At 33.5% G+C, this 14823-nt stretch overlaps 1 protein-coding gene across 2 annotated transcripts in view; it reads left to right on the top strand.

The window, feature by feature from the left end:
- Nucleotides 1-14823, top strand: part of ARHGAP15 (Rho GTPase activating protein 15) — a 630028-nt gene that overhangs the window by 229931 nt on the left and 385274 nt on the right. The window lies entirely within an intron of this gene.

The raw sequence follows: 14823 nt of genomic DNA on the forward strand, positions 1-14823 counted from the left end.
CCCGCCTTAGTTAGAAATGCTAGGATTTCAACTCCTACCCCTGACACGCCATCCGTCAATTTATTAGCACGCTGGTGCAGTAAGCCACTGAACAGGCTGTATCAATTCGTTTAGTTTTTTTTCTTTAAAATGTCTGTAATCCTCAGCTCTGCTCTCTCAACCGGTCAGCATTAAAGATTTATGTTGCACTTTTTTTCATTGCCACACCTGAATATGGATTACTTAAATGGGCTGTAAATAATTTATATCTGGGAATAAGTTTCCATTACTGACCAATGTTGTAATTTAATATACTGTATTATGGGTTATACAATTTTAGATTGTTTTCTGTGTGCATTCTGCAGTCAGGCAGACAACAGTTTAAGTAAAAAGGGTGAGATGTTTGTTCAGCTTATTTTCATGTTCACTTTGTGTGCTCAAATCAGCAACAGGGCTAAAGGAAGCAGAAAGCTACTTTCAACTGCATGTTTTTCTGCTACTTATGGAAATCTTTTTTTTTTTTTTTTTTTTTAAGGCACTTGACCTGAAGCAAAATACAAAAACATATAATAGCATATTATTGATAAATACAAAAAAAAAGAATAAAATGTGCTAATGTAGGTGGCTAGAAATCTTAGTTCTTGAGAATTGAAAAATAATCTTGATGCCTGAACCCAAAGGTTAACTTTCCTGTTTAATGCTTGGTTCTTCTGTGCATAAAAATGCACATAATAAAATTATAATTTATTTGACAGTTAGGTTTGAATGAGGCTACTGGATCAAATATGTAAAATGTTAAAGGACAAGCTACTTTTAAAGCATAGGCAAGTGTTTACTCTTAAAAGAGCTTTAAACAATTTAAGATTAAGTTGAGTATAGTAAAAATTAATAATAGATTAATACATGAAAATCTATGAAGACACATAAGATAATGATTTAAAAAGGAATAATTTAAAAAGATGAATTAAAAAGTCGAATCAGAAAAGAAGGCCAGCATAAACTAGGGAAAAACATGCTGTGAATAAAGTCTGTTAGATCTTGAAATAGGAGAACTGCTAAATAATGCATAGTTTTATTTTTCTATCATTTGCATAAACCTTAAGAGAGTATTTATTTGTGTAAAACTTGATGTATCGAGTAAGGAGAATGAAAAAAATGGCATTCATTTTGTTTTCATTTTGGTATTTAGGAAAAATATTCTGTTACATATGGACTACTTAGACCTAATCATCTGACTGAATGTGCTGTGTGCCTTGAGCCAGGTTGGAAAGGGCTGGCTGCAGAACAGTGCCCTGGTCTTGCTGCAGGCGATGCAGGTTGGCCCATGCTCTGCTGGGGAGCAGATGGTGAGCCAATGCTTGTAGTCACACTTACCTTCCTTGCTAAATCCATAATCCCTCACTGGACACGGAGCCAAGGCAGGCTTTGGAGGCAGAAAGGAGGTTACAATCTGGACTTGGGTAGTGACTGCCAGAACTGAGAAAACAGCTCAGAAATTTCAAATGCTTAACAAGTTATCTGTCTTGTCCCTAAGCCAGTGCAGCATTTTTAAAAGTAATTAAGACATGATTGAAAATGTGTATGCCATCTAAATACAAAAATCTTCAAAAATCACCAAAACCAATCATTAAAAGCCACATTTAATATGACATTATGCAAAAATATATTTAAAATAAAATATATTTTTGTGATTGAAAGAAAATATGTAAAGTAAAAAAAGAGGAAGCATTTATTTTTTAGGAAAAGGCACTTTTCTTTACAAACCTGGACCTTATAGAAGGAAAATATTTCATACATGTCTATAAATATGCTGCATGTATGAAATATTTTCCTTCTATAAGGAAATAGATAGCTTTGCAACTATCTATACTAACAGATTCTTCTATATAAGTTTTTCTTTCAAAATATTAAATGATTATAGTTGATTTTTCTATATAGAATACTTATGTATGTATATGTATGTTTTTATATGTGTGAATGGAGTTCATCATCAACACAGACATTATAAATCAGAAAGACAAAATAAAAATATTGAGTGGGTAGCCAAATTCTAATCATTTATAATAAAAGGGATAGTAAGTGCCATCTGTTTAATGTAAAAAAAAAAAAACCAACTGATAAAATGCATATATATCTAGTAAATTAAAATCATGGAGTTAATTCATATAAAACAAAATATGTATAAAATGTCAACATATTACATTAGGGTACGATTGATTTAAACATGTAATATCTACATAATAGTATGATATGAGAAATAGAAAAATCTTCTGATTATGGTTTGTGCTATGCCACAATTTTTAAATGTTTTTCTAATAAGTGGGGTAACAAAATTCCTTAGTTTTCTCCACTGAAATTTTATGATTCCTCATTATCTTAGGTAACACTTTTTTCTTGCAAATGATTCTTAGGCATACTTTCATTGAAGTTTATTGACTTGAGGGAATTTCTTATAACCTTCCTCACTCCATCTTGCAACATCTACATTTCTCAAGCTGACAAAATGCTACCAATACCCTATTTGTGTTTATGAATAACTTGAGCTCTCTACTCTAGGACAATCATCAACACCTTTCATAATTTCCCCCTTTTTCTATCACCTCTTTTTTTTTTTTTTTTTTGAAAAGTATTGTCACTCTTAGGAAATTTTTCTTAATTTCTTCTCTTTGTGACCCTTCTTCAGAATTCATTTCTTGCCAGTGCTTTCATCCTTCAATATGTCCTTTTCTGGTTATAACTGATGCAAATAAATAAAAACATAGAAGCTTCTTTCTCTGCCTCACCCGAAAATTCAAGAAATGTGCCTTAATAGGAAATATGTGCAGGTTAGTATTTTATAAAAGGAGATATAAGAACAAAAATGTTTATCGTAATACATTTGAGAAATATTATGCTTAGTTTTTATTCACACAGTGATGTGCCTGTTGGTTTTAACTTTTATTTTAATTTAGATTACATTAGAAAACTGAACCCTCAACTATAATTATATTTGGAGAAAGGAATGTTTTCATGATTTTGGTAGGAAAATTTTACTATAGGATGACATCATAAAGTAGTTTATCACTTCATTTCCAAACCTCAAATGAGGAAATATGATATTTACAAACATTTTGTTTTTCTTTTTAAAATGTCTAATTATATAGAGTTTCAAAAAGGCCTGGAAAGACTGAGTTAATGTGATTTCTGTTCTCAGGTGAGAAAAGAAAGGGAGAAAACTTTAATGGTTACTTTTGACAGTGAAAAATCCCATAAAATCACATTTCAGAAGGCCAGACATGGTGGCTCATGCCTGTAATCCCAGCACTTTAGAAGACCATGGTGGGAGGACTTCTTAAGGCCTGGAGTTAGGAACCAGCCTGATCAAGATAGAAAGACCCATCTCTACAAGGAATTAAAAAAAAAAAAAAATTAGCACACTGCGGTGGTGCTCGACTGTAGTCTCAAGCTACTTGGGAGGCTGAGGAGGGAGGATTGCTTCAGCCCAAGAGTTTGAGATTGCAGTGAGCCGTGATTGTGCTACTGCAATCCCACTTGGGTGATGGAGAAATACCCCATCTCAAAAATAATTTGAAAATCACATTTCTCTTAAGAAATATCAAAAGATTATTCTAGGACATTATAGGCATCAACAACTTAAAAGCATCAAGTCAAAATGATGTAAATTTTAGTAAAAAACAATATGGTCTTTAGTATTAGATATATTTCCTCTGTCCAAGAGTTTTAAGCAAAGACATTGGGCTTGAAAACAGGAAACCTGAGTTTGCATTCCACGTCTGGCAGACTAAGAAATATAAGAAGTATTTATATCTCTGGACCTTAGTTTCCTCACCCATATAATTACAGCATTTTCCTAATGATTTCTAGCCTTTTGATTGCTTACAAAACAGTCTGTGGCTATGTGAAGGTGGAAGAATTAAGTACTAATAAATAGCACAATACAGGTGATATCTCCAGGCAACACATGATTAATTACGAAATAAGCGATTCAGGCAGTTCCTGAAACTCGTTAACAAGGTAAATATTTATATGGGTTCTTAATGTTTTATGTTCTAAATTTCTCATTGCATCATTTTTGATACATAAATTGGAACACATTTTGGCCAATTTAGTTGACATTAACAATGGGAAATGTCTCTATGTAGATCTCTGAACAAAATTTTGTAACACCCTCCGTGTCTCAGAACATTACCACCAGAAATGCCATTGGCACATTCCATGCATGAGTTCCACATTTTTAGGGAATCTAAGGTTCCAGAATTGCAGAGAGAGGAGCTATATCTATAGACACTAGGGAGAAAGTGAGTAGCAGAAGTGAGCTACACAAGCAAAAAAAAAATATATATATATATATATATATATACTCAAGATTGAATTAGAAATCCAATTTATCAAAATCCTTGGAGATTGCTTCTGATTTCTAGTTGAGTCTTCAGCCCTTTGATATGTCACCTATTAGCCACCCGAGAGGCATGTGCCAATTCTCATGTAATATATAAAGTCTCCAAATAATTATTATCTTAACTATCAACATTATTATAAACATTATTAATTAAGAGAGACCTCAGTATTTCCATAAAAGGGAAGAGCACTCTTGTGGAAAAGGACCTATTAAAGAATTGGAAATGTCTACGTTGTCAGAAGTTGCATCTCTTGGATGAAGCATAAAGTAGAGATCTTGATGTTAATGGTCACAGAAGATTCTGTGTTGCCATCTGTCAGGAATTATTTACCAGTTTTTGCTGACCAAATTCCAAATTAAGGAGCTCCATTTACTGGCTCAAACTTACCCTCTGTCTTAATTAAAAATAGTGTCCATCTTTGCTATTTATGACCTATTATGAAATACATGGACTTTAGGATTTAAAAAAAAAAAATTGTGCTTCCTCTTCTTTAGTTCAGGTTCTCATCACCTATTGATTGAATTTCTACCATACGTTCATAAACAATATTCACATCAGACTTCTTGACCCACTCTCAGCCATTCTCCTGGGGCTGGCTGCCAGAGAGATTATTCCAAGATGCAAACTGTTTTTCTAGTTGTTCACTGTTAATAATTTCTCTATGAATCGCAATAGCCTTTAGGAAAAACAGTTCAAACTCTTTACTATAACTTTCAAAGTTCTCCATGATCTGGCTGCTGCTTATCTCTCTAGCATTATATCCTATGCTGAATCGAACTTGTATCCATCCTGGAAGCTTACCTACAAGTTACCAAACTTTAAGTTGGTTTTCCAGATTTATTTTTAACCAGGAATGCTGTTCTACCTAGCCACATTTTCTAATTTTTCCTCCAAAAGACCATTCCAAATCGCTTTCCTCAGCCCCCAAGTCTGGTTGGATGTGTCCTTTTTATGTGCTCCTATAATACCCTGAATTTTCACAATTTTACATCAGAGTAAAATTGTCTGTTTCCCTGTGTCTCCCATTAGAATATGAACTTTAGGTTCAGGGGCCAGGTTATATTACTTTTTATACTTCCAAGGTCTAGACTATTCTGTGGCAAAAAGCAGTATTTGGCATAGTTGAGCTCTGTCCTAAAATACCTTCTTCTCTGGCATTAGGCAGTCAAAATGTTTCTTCTGCCTCTTTGAGAATTCTGCCTTCTCCTCTTCACCTATTATTTGTTGAGATTCCCAGGGATTGATTTTGAACCCCTTTATTTCCTTATTATCTACAATAGTCTAGATTATTTTATTCAGGATGAAAATCTCTACAGTCAGTCTTGACCATAGATCTTCAGACCTATACATCCAACTGTTTCTTTGATGTCTTTATTTGGATGTTTAATATGCATCTTAAACTAACAAGACTAAACAAGAATACTTATTTTCCTTCCCACTCAAAATCTGTTTCTCTCTTGTTATTTCCAACCATAATAAATGAACTACTCCAACTACTTTGTTGTACAAGGTAAAAATCTAGGATTCATTCGTGACTTGTAGATATCTGAACATACCACAGTCTAAATAATCACTGTGACCTCTCAGCCCTGTGTTAAAGCAACCTGAACACATCTGCTTTTTTCTATCTCCATTAAGCCATCATGGTCCATGACACCCATCATCATTCTCTGGACTACTATAGTAAGCTTCCAGCTGGTCACCTTACTTATGTTCTAAATCTTCTATCATACCTTCTTCAAGAATTGCCAGAATGATCTTTTAAATGTGTAAATCAAGTCAAGCCATTTTCCTATTCAAAGCTTTACAATAATTTCCATTCTATTTAGAAAAAAAAATCTGACATCTAATCCTGGTTTAATATTCTCTGCATGATTCAACTCCCTCCAACGTTCTAGCTCCATCTCATCCCATTCCCTTCTTTTCACTTTGCTATGGCCACACTGGTCTTCATTCATTTTTTTTTAAACGTGTTAACTCAGTTTTGTCCTAAAGGATTGTCCCTACTGTTTCTTCTGTCTAGAAAACTCTTGGCCCGGTGGGGTGGCTTATGCCTCTAATCCCAGCACTTTGGGAGGCCAAGGAGGAGGATCACTTGAGGCCAGGAGTTTGAGACCAGCCTTGCTAACATGGCGAAACCCTGACTCGACTAAAAATACAAAAATTAATTGAGCATGGAATCACTTGAACCTGGGAGGTAGAGGTTACAGTGAACCAAGACTGAGCCACTGCACTCCAGCCTGCATAACAGAGCAAGACTCTGTCTTCAGAAAAGAAACAAAGGAAGAAAACTAGAACACTCTTGCTACTGTTCTTTATATAGTTTTCTTCTTTCTGTCATTCAAATTTTACCTGCTTGCCAAGGATTTTCTTAAGTGCCATTTCAAAAAGTAGCCACTTAGTCATTTGCTATCACAATATCCTATATACCACCTATCATTATCACATATTTCTCTGCATATCACCTATCATTTTAATACTCTCTACAACACCTATTACCACCTATATGTATTTGTCAATCAATATTGATTTATCATCTCCAAACTCACCAAAATTGTAACTTCATCAGATCATGGGATTTGCCTGTCTTGTTCACTGCAGTATTACCAACACCTAGAATTGGATTCCAAACAGTAGAAACTCAAAAATAATTGTCAGATAAAGGAAATAGCAATTGCATGGGAAATCCAGTTTGAATAGTGAAACTTATTTGAGGATTACTACTAATAGATGGAGCGTGGAAGAAGTTACCATGTCTTTTTCTCAAATTTTAAAATGTTTAGTAAGATCAACGAGCAAGATTAAAAAGTTCATTTAACAAAGACACCAATTTCTAAGGTAGAGAAGGACCTTATAAAGTATTTGATGTTGTCTTAAGAGGTACCAGGGAAGCCAAATCTCTCTTTCAACTATTTTTCCCCAGTGAAATAAGCCAAAAATCAGAGAGGAAACAGTAGCAAAAAAATAATAATAATAAAAAAGACATTCAATTATCTATTACATAAACTAACAGATATCATCTGAATAATATTTACCTGAATAGTAAGATTTACCTTACTCTTGTGATATTATATAATAGAAATTTAATTTTCTCCTTCCTTGGAGTTTTACTTGGAAATTATTTTGTTCTCTCACAGAAGTAGTTTAGGATTCATTTAGGAGTGGGAGTGGGAAGTGGGAGGGACAACATTTCATTATTTAAGAAATATTTTTATTAAACACTTTCTAAGGATCTTAAAATCTAATAAAAATATAAAACCTGAACATAATATTTATAATATGTGCTAGACAATTACAAGTATGATGTTATAAGTGCCAGGTAAATGCTGGGAAACTTTAGAAGAGTGAAAAAGTATGCCCCAATGAAGAATCAGTAGGATTCATGTATTAGAAAAATCAAGAAAGCTTGGTTTTGAAGTATGCATGGAATTTTACCATGTTGCAGATAGGGGAAGAAAGATATTTCAAGAAAAAGGACTATCACAGAGTGCTAATTTAAGTAGTTCCAGGCCAGGTATGGTGACTCAGGCCTGTAATTCCCAGAACTTTGGGAGAGGCCAAGGCAGGCGGATCACTTGAGGCTAGGCTTTCCAGACTAGCCTGGTCAACATGGCAAAACCCTCTCTCTTAAAAATACAACAATTAGCCAGGCATGGTAGCAGGTGCCTGTAATCCCAGCTACTCAGAAGGCTGAGGCATGAGAATCGCTTGAAACCAGGAGGCAGAGGTTGTAGTGGGCCAAGACTGGGCCACTGCACTCCAGCCTGGGCAACAGAGCGAGACTCTGTGTGGGAAAAAGAATAAATAAATAAATAGTTTCATTCTAACAAGACACGGGAAAGAAAGGTGGAATAGTAGTCTTAGTTCTCATAATATAGAGGATGTGGTACACCTGAATAAGGAAAAGAAACGTTCTAAAGTTCTCTGTAGCAGGTAAAACAACTGACCACCCAATTTGTGTTAAAACCTTATAACCCTATCTCCTATGCTTTGTCTTATCATGTGCCTTTTTCTGTTTTCATCTTTGGCTTCTCTTCTACCCCAGTACTAAGGAGTAAAATAAATGAGAAACTAACCTGAGCATCTATTAGGACAGGATATTCAGCAAATGCTTTGGCACAAGAATCTGTTGCTTTAGGTCTTAGGGAGATCTGACAATCATCCTTTGAGATCAAAATCTCTAGATTCCTGATTTAGTTTTCTGCTGCTAACTTTCTGGTGGGTAGTTTTTGTGTGACAATGCTGATCCCTCTATTTGTACATTGCCATAATTGTCAGGCATACTTTGCCTTTAAGCACTCAAAAATGTACATCATGATCTAGCACCAACCATCACCTCCACACTGAAATCTCACCCGGATCTTGTATATATATACACCATACGAATCACCAGCAAGAAATTACAGAGCCTGGATTATAAACATAGAACTTCCCAAAATTGAATCTTGCCTTCTCACTTAGGTCATACGGGACCTTAGGCAAGCTTCCTAACATCGCTGATTCTAAATTGATTTACATGTAAAATAGGAATAATCATACCCACCTTTGAAAGAACTAACTCTGTGAAGTTACAACCACAACTATTTTTGCTTCGGTGCACAAATATTCAGAGGATCAATGACAGAAGGTGTGTAAAACACCAGGTACATACTAGGAACTTAATAGAGATTAGCACCTCCTTGTTTGGGGTTTTTGATTCTTCTAGAAAGTTTACTTCACATTTCCATCTAATTTTTACCCTTATTTTTATATTCAACCTCCATATATTCTAAAATATTTTTTGAATGACCAATTGAAAAGAAGTTTTATTGCCATGAATTTCTCCATTTTCCAAATTCCCTAAGCATTTTATCAGAAATTCTTTAATGGTAGTTTTCCTTCTCTGCCTTATAGTAGCACATATAGATAGTATCTCTGTTATGTGTTGAGGTCCAGTTTTAATTTTGTATCCTTACAGCATTAAATAGGCTATTTTTTCAAGTAACAGATCCTGTATCTACACATGTTGAATCACTTTTTTTGAATGATTCTTTTTGATGTTAAACTGTTGTCAAATAATGTAGACTGTGGAAAATCTGTAAAATTATATCTAGTAATTTACCTAATAAAGTATATGCCTTGCTGTGGACAACCAGATATTCCAGTAATAATACATGAATTTTCTTAGTTTCTAGTTAACAAATTTATATCATTCAAACTGCCTAAAAGCTGTTCAAGATCATCAACCCCCAAAAATAATAATTTGTGCATTTGATAAAAATTCCATGAGGAAAACAAATAATAATATGCTCTTAGGTCAAAGTTATAGTGTTGATAATAAACAAAATACTAAAATTTATGCATTTTGGTATGATACTGACATTTTGTGAATTTTCTTTAGGGAATTTGATTAATGCCTTCTAGATTAATTCTATAAAAATCTGTACATTTCAGTTTATTATTTGAAGATTTGTTTACTAGGGTTAAGGAAATGATTCGAGTAAACTTAGAAGCAAAATAAAATCACACACAAAAATCTATTAGCTCTTTAATACTTAAAATCCAACTTAGAAAAAACAATCTTTAAACAATTTCAGTTGGAAAAATCCTAGTTATGTAATTATTCATTCCTCCTGAAAGTTAAAATAAAATATATAAAGGGTGGCCTGGGTATTTGTCTGTGGCAACATCTTTTAACTTGACTCTGCTGTCTTAGTGTTTACTAGATTTATCTTAAAGATATTTTTCAGTGTCTTGTATGTTCTTCACATAATTGGCAGGTCCATAACACTTGGAATCGGCTCTAAAAATGTTTATAGTAGTCAAGTTGCAGTAGTAGTATTGTTTAATTTTTCCTTTTGTTTTAAATAAAATGAAACATGTAAAAGAAAACTTCTTCAATTGATTAGGCATTACATAGCAATCTTAATTTCCTTCAACAATTTTTTCCTATTCCCTGGGAAATGTATGACTGTGTTTGCTTCATCAACCTCTCCACTATTTGTGGACACTGAGCATCCCCCACAATTAATTTTATCATCACCTCTACCTTTCCTGTCAATAAATCCATCTCTGAGGAATCTGACCTCTTGCCCTTCCTGCAGTTGAAAAATGTTGTTTTATTTATCTTGATCATCCTCACAATTTTCTCTTTATTTGCCATCTTTCCTTTATCATGTTGTACTCCCTTGGCTTCATTTTATAATCTTTCCCATCCTGTTTTGAGTCTCACACAACTTATCCTGCATATTGCTCTTCCTTATTACTGATCATTTTTGTATTTTCTTGTTCATACTAATTGGCTGCATTTTTATTTCCAGTATATTTATAACTGAATGGCATTCATTGTCTTTGGGCATGCATTAATTTATCTTTCAGGATTTTCCATTTACTCTCTGCATCTTTTCTTTGTATATTTCTTCTTGCAACCTCCATTTCACTTCCCTTGTCTCATACCTGTTGGTGTATTATTTTTGTTGTTGTTTAAATATCCCTCCATATCTGTAATTCACGCTTCATGTGTTATTAGGATGGTTTATAAAATAAACCACTATGTATTTGTCACAAACAGCCTTAATTTGAATAGTCTAAAAGTAGGTTTGAATTCACTGTACTGCAATTTTCCAGCCACCTTCTTTACAGCCGTACTATAGGGCTTAACTAAATAAATAATTAGAAGCTAATTTTACAAATTAAAAGGACCACAAATATTTTAATTTTTTGACCTGAGGTCAGAAAAGGGTAGTTTATTAAAATATTAATGGACAAATGTAAAACTTATTTCACAAGAGAGATGTTTAGACCTTTGGAGGTACTTAACTGATAAGAAAGTCGTGCATATATGCTAACATCATTAATCTTCATGCTTTTCTAAGCCTTCATGCATATAATAAAGGACACATTTAAAACCAGATATCCCTTCTTCTTCAAAAAAATCCTTGAAAAGCAGAAATTTGAGGCAAATAAAAATGTACCAAATAAATTACAGTACAATGTGGAAAATACTGCCTGTGAAATAACAGTATACTTTGTGTGTGATTAGAGTAAATAAATATGAAGAGGGTCTTAGAAGACTTTCTAGAGCAAATAACAATTCAGCTAGGTATCAAAGAATCATAAACACATTGCCACCTGGAGATGAGGAACTGTATTCAGAGATGTTGTTCCACATTATAATTGAAAGGGAGAGTTAACAGGAAGAGAGGCAGAAAGAAAACTAAAATATAAGCATGTCTTTTGCTAAGACATTTGGAATTTTCCTACAGTTCAATGGGAGTCATTGGAGAGTTTAATCATGGAAGTGACATGATCAGATTTCATTTTGGAATGAGAACTCTAGTAGACATGAAGAAACTGGACTGCAACTCCACAGCCACTTAGAATGGTAAAATAATATCAGTGAGACAGAATGAGGGCACAAACTAAAGCAGAATCTGAAGCAATAATTAGAAGATATGTGAGAGTCATTAAAAGGTTCAGTCAAGAGAACTTGAGGACACTTAGGCATGAGGGCAGGAGAAAGCAAGTGAGAAGCAAGCGGAAAGCACTTTTTCCATAGGATTCAAAGCTGCCCACTTAATTTCAATTAGAAAAATAGAGCTTTGAAATGGCCGTCTATTAAGTTTAATTTCATCCAGATAGATTCTCCAGTTTGCGTTGATGATTAGATCGCTACTACCTTATGACAGTAGTTAATGACTTACTATTAACAGTTGAATAAATTAAATGTATAGTCAACAGAGAAAATAAAAATAACTTAATATTGGAATAATACTTTCTTTATTGCATAAATGAATAGTGACACATTCAGACTTCCCAATGTGCAGCAAGGGAGCCCAAAAAACAATAAAAAATATTGCACAGACATTCATGCAAAATGAACCCTGATGGTAGTAAATTCTAAAACTGGCAAAATTTAGTTTTAAATGCAATTTCCACATTTGCATACTATGTAAGAAGGCATCTTATAACTATGTTCATAGTATATTGTTCATCTCATTTCCATAATCTAATTCAGTGATACTTATGCTCTTCAAATAGTATTCACTGATCATATTTTATCTCTTTTTTATCTTAAATTGTGGTTCTGTGAACTACAGACCATATCAGGGAAAGATTGTAAATATCATAAATATAATGCCAATTTTCCCTTAAAATGGCAAATTATATAAAATTTATTTTCTGCTTTTTCTTATAAGGACCAAAAGCAGACAAACCTTTGAGCTTAAAAGTGGATTAGAATGCCTTTTAATTACATAGCATATAATTTTTTAAATTCCTCAGTTTATTAAAAGATTATAATTTTGAAAAGGTAATCATGTGTAATGTAGAGCTGTTGATTTTAAACAGATTTCAATTTGGTCAACTTTCTTATCCAAACTTTCAAAGTTTCCAATATATAATTGCAGGTTGAATTTGCCATAGATACTGCAGGCATTTGGGCCATAGATATAATATACTATCTATTTAAGCTATGTAATCCATTGTGATATACTGAGACCATTTTAGTGCAAGGTATTCTACCAGGCACTTTGCAGATAATATTTTATGTAATACAACAGCCTTTCAGAGAACGCAGTATTCTTTTTCTTCTTTTCCTCCTCCTTTTTCTTCCTCCTCCTATTATTATTATATCTATTTATTTACTGAAAATTGAATTTCCAGAAAGTTATAGAATCCGCCCAATATTTCTCCCCTTGTAGATGCAAATCCTGAATTGGGATTCATATCTGTTTTATTCTAAAATGCATGCTCACTTCCACTGAATTATTCTGTCATAATGGAGCAATGTCAAAGTCATTTTGGGACAGGAAGAAGTAAATAGGGAGTAGGTCTTAAACAAAGAGTTCTTCTTTGGTGCAAAAGAACTATATCATTTTATGTCATAAAAAAGTGAACCGTAAGAACCCTAAGGAACACAAACCTTAAACAACAAACAGAACTTGTGCAAGCATACCAATTTCCCCTGGAGATGTTTAGCTCATAGTGTTTCTTTAATAACAAAACTCAAAAAATAGTGAATTTCATCAATGACATACTTAAGATTCTTGGCATGTCTTGCTTTTTTGTTTCTCCAGCCCATGTCAATAGTACTGTTGTATCAAAAGTCATACTGATTATATTGTATATACTTACAGTTTTTGTAATTATTTAATATAGACTTGATGTTTTATGAATAAATTATCTAATTAGAAGACAACATCTTCTACATCATTTCTAAAATTATTTTATTACATTTGTTCAACAATAGTTAGAATTCTTAACTCTGACAAGCCTCTACCAAGCAGGATTTGAGTCTGTTCTATGTGGACTAGTACATTTCATGATACTCAAAGCAACTTCACATTCCTTTGCCCAGTGGTGATGTATGGTATTTGAGACAAGCACATTGCCTTTCATTTATTTCTTTCTCTAGTATGGTATCCTGTAAACCCACATTAACAGTTTAGTGTTTAGAATTTTCCATGTTTCAAATGATTATGAAAGACAAGAGACCTTGATTGCTTAATTATGCTTTTTTTTTCTCCTTTGAATGTCTTGGACCAAAGTGACTATGAGAATAGTTGTACAATGTGCCCTGATAAATTGAGGAGAATAGGTTGTTGAGGGATTGTATTTGTTAGTTTTTATTTATTATTGTTTGTTGTGGTTATTGTTTTGACTGTAGATACCTATTTTAGGTCTACTTTTGAAAAAGAATATTATTGGATATAGAAAGTAATTGAAATATTATTACCAAGATAAATTTATTTTGCTTTAAGTTCTGGGATACGTGTGCAGAATGTGCAGGTTTGTTACATAGGTATGCATGTGCCATGGTGGTTTGCTGCACTTATTGACCTGTCATGTAGGTTTTAAGCCCCACATGCATTAGGTGATAAATTTCTGAAAGAAGAATAGTGAGAAGGACAAATTAGTGAGGACTTCTACTCTAACAATGAAGAAAGAGTTTTATATATTATTTGGCAATCTCTAGAGTTTCTGCATGAGACTCTAAGATGGCATATTGTCCATCTCTCTATCTCCCTACCTACCTATTTGTCCATTCATCTGTCTGCCTGTCTGTTGATCTATCTCCATCTGTCTTTGTCTCCTCTCCCTACCCCCAACACAAATATGACAGAAGTGAATACATTCAGAATATATACATACAGATTCAGTTTCATCTGGTTTGATTTGGTTTGGTAATAATCCATACACTGAGCTAAGTGCTCCAATATTCTTTTTCTTTGTCTTTCTTTTTTTTTTTTTAAGGCTAGCTTGTTTCCCTGTTTTGGAAAATTTCCTCCTTATGGAAACATCACATTACAACCAATATGATACTTTGCCAACTATTTTGTTGTAAATTCTGATGGCCCACCCTTAAGCGATCATTTATATGTGTACTTCTAGTATGTAAGACTTCAGTGAGTTTTCAGTTTGTGTATTCCATTATCATGACTGTACTGAGAAGCAACTTAATGAT

This window comes from Piliocolobus tephrosceles, chromosome 11, assembly GCF_002776525.5.
Source record: "Piliocolobus tephrosceles isolate RC106 chromosome 11, ASM277652v3, whole genome shotgun sequence".
NCBI classification, from domain to species: Eukaryota; Metazoa; Chordata; class Mammalia; order Primates; family Cercopithecidae; genus Piliocolobus; species Piliocolobus tephrosceles.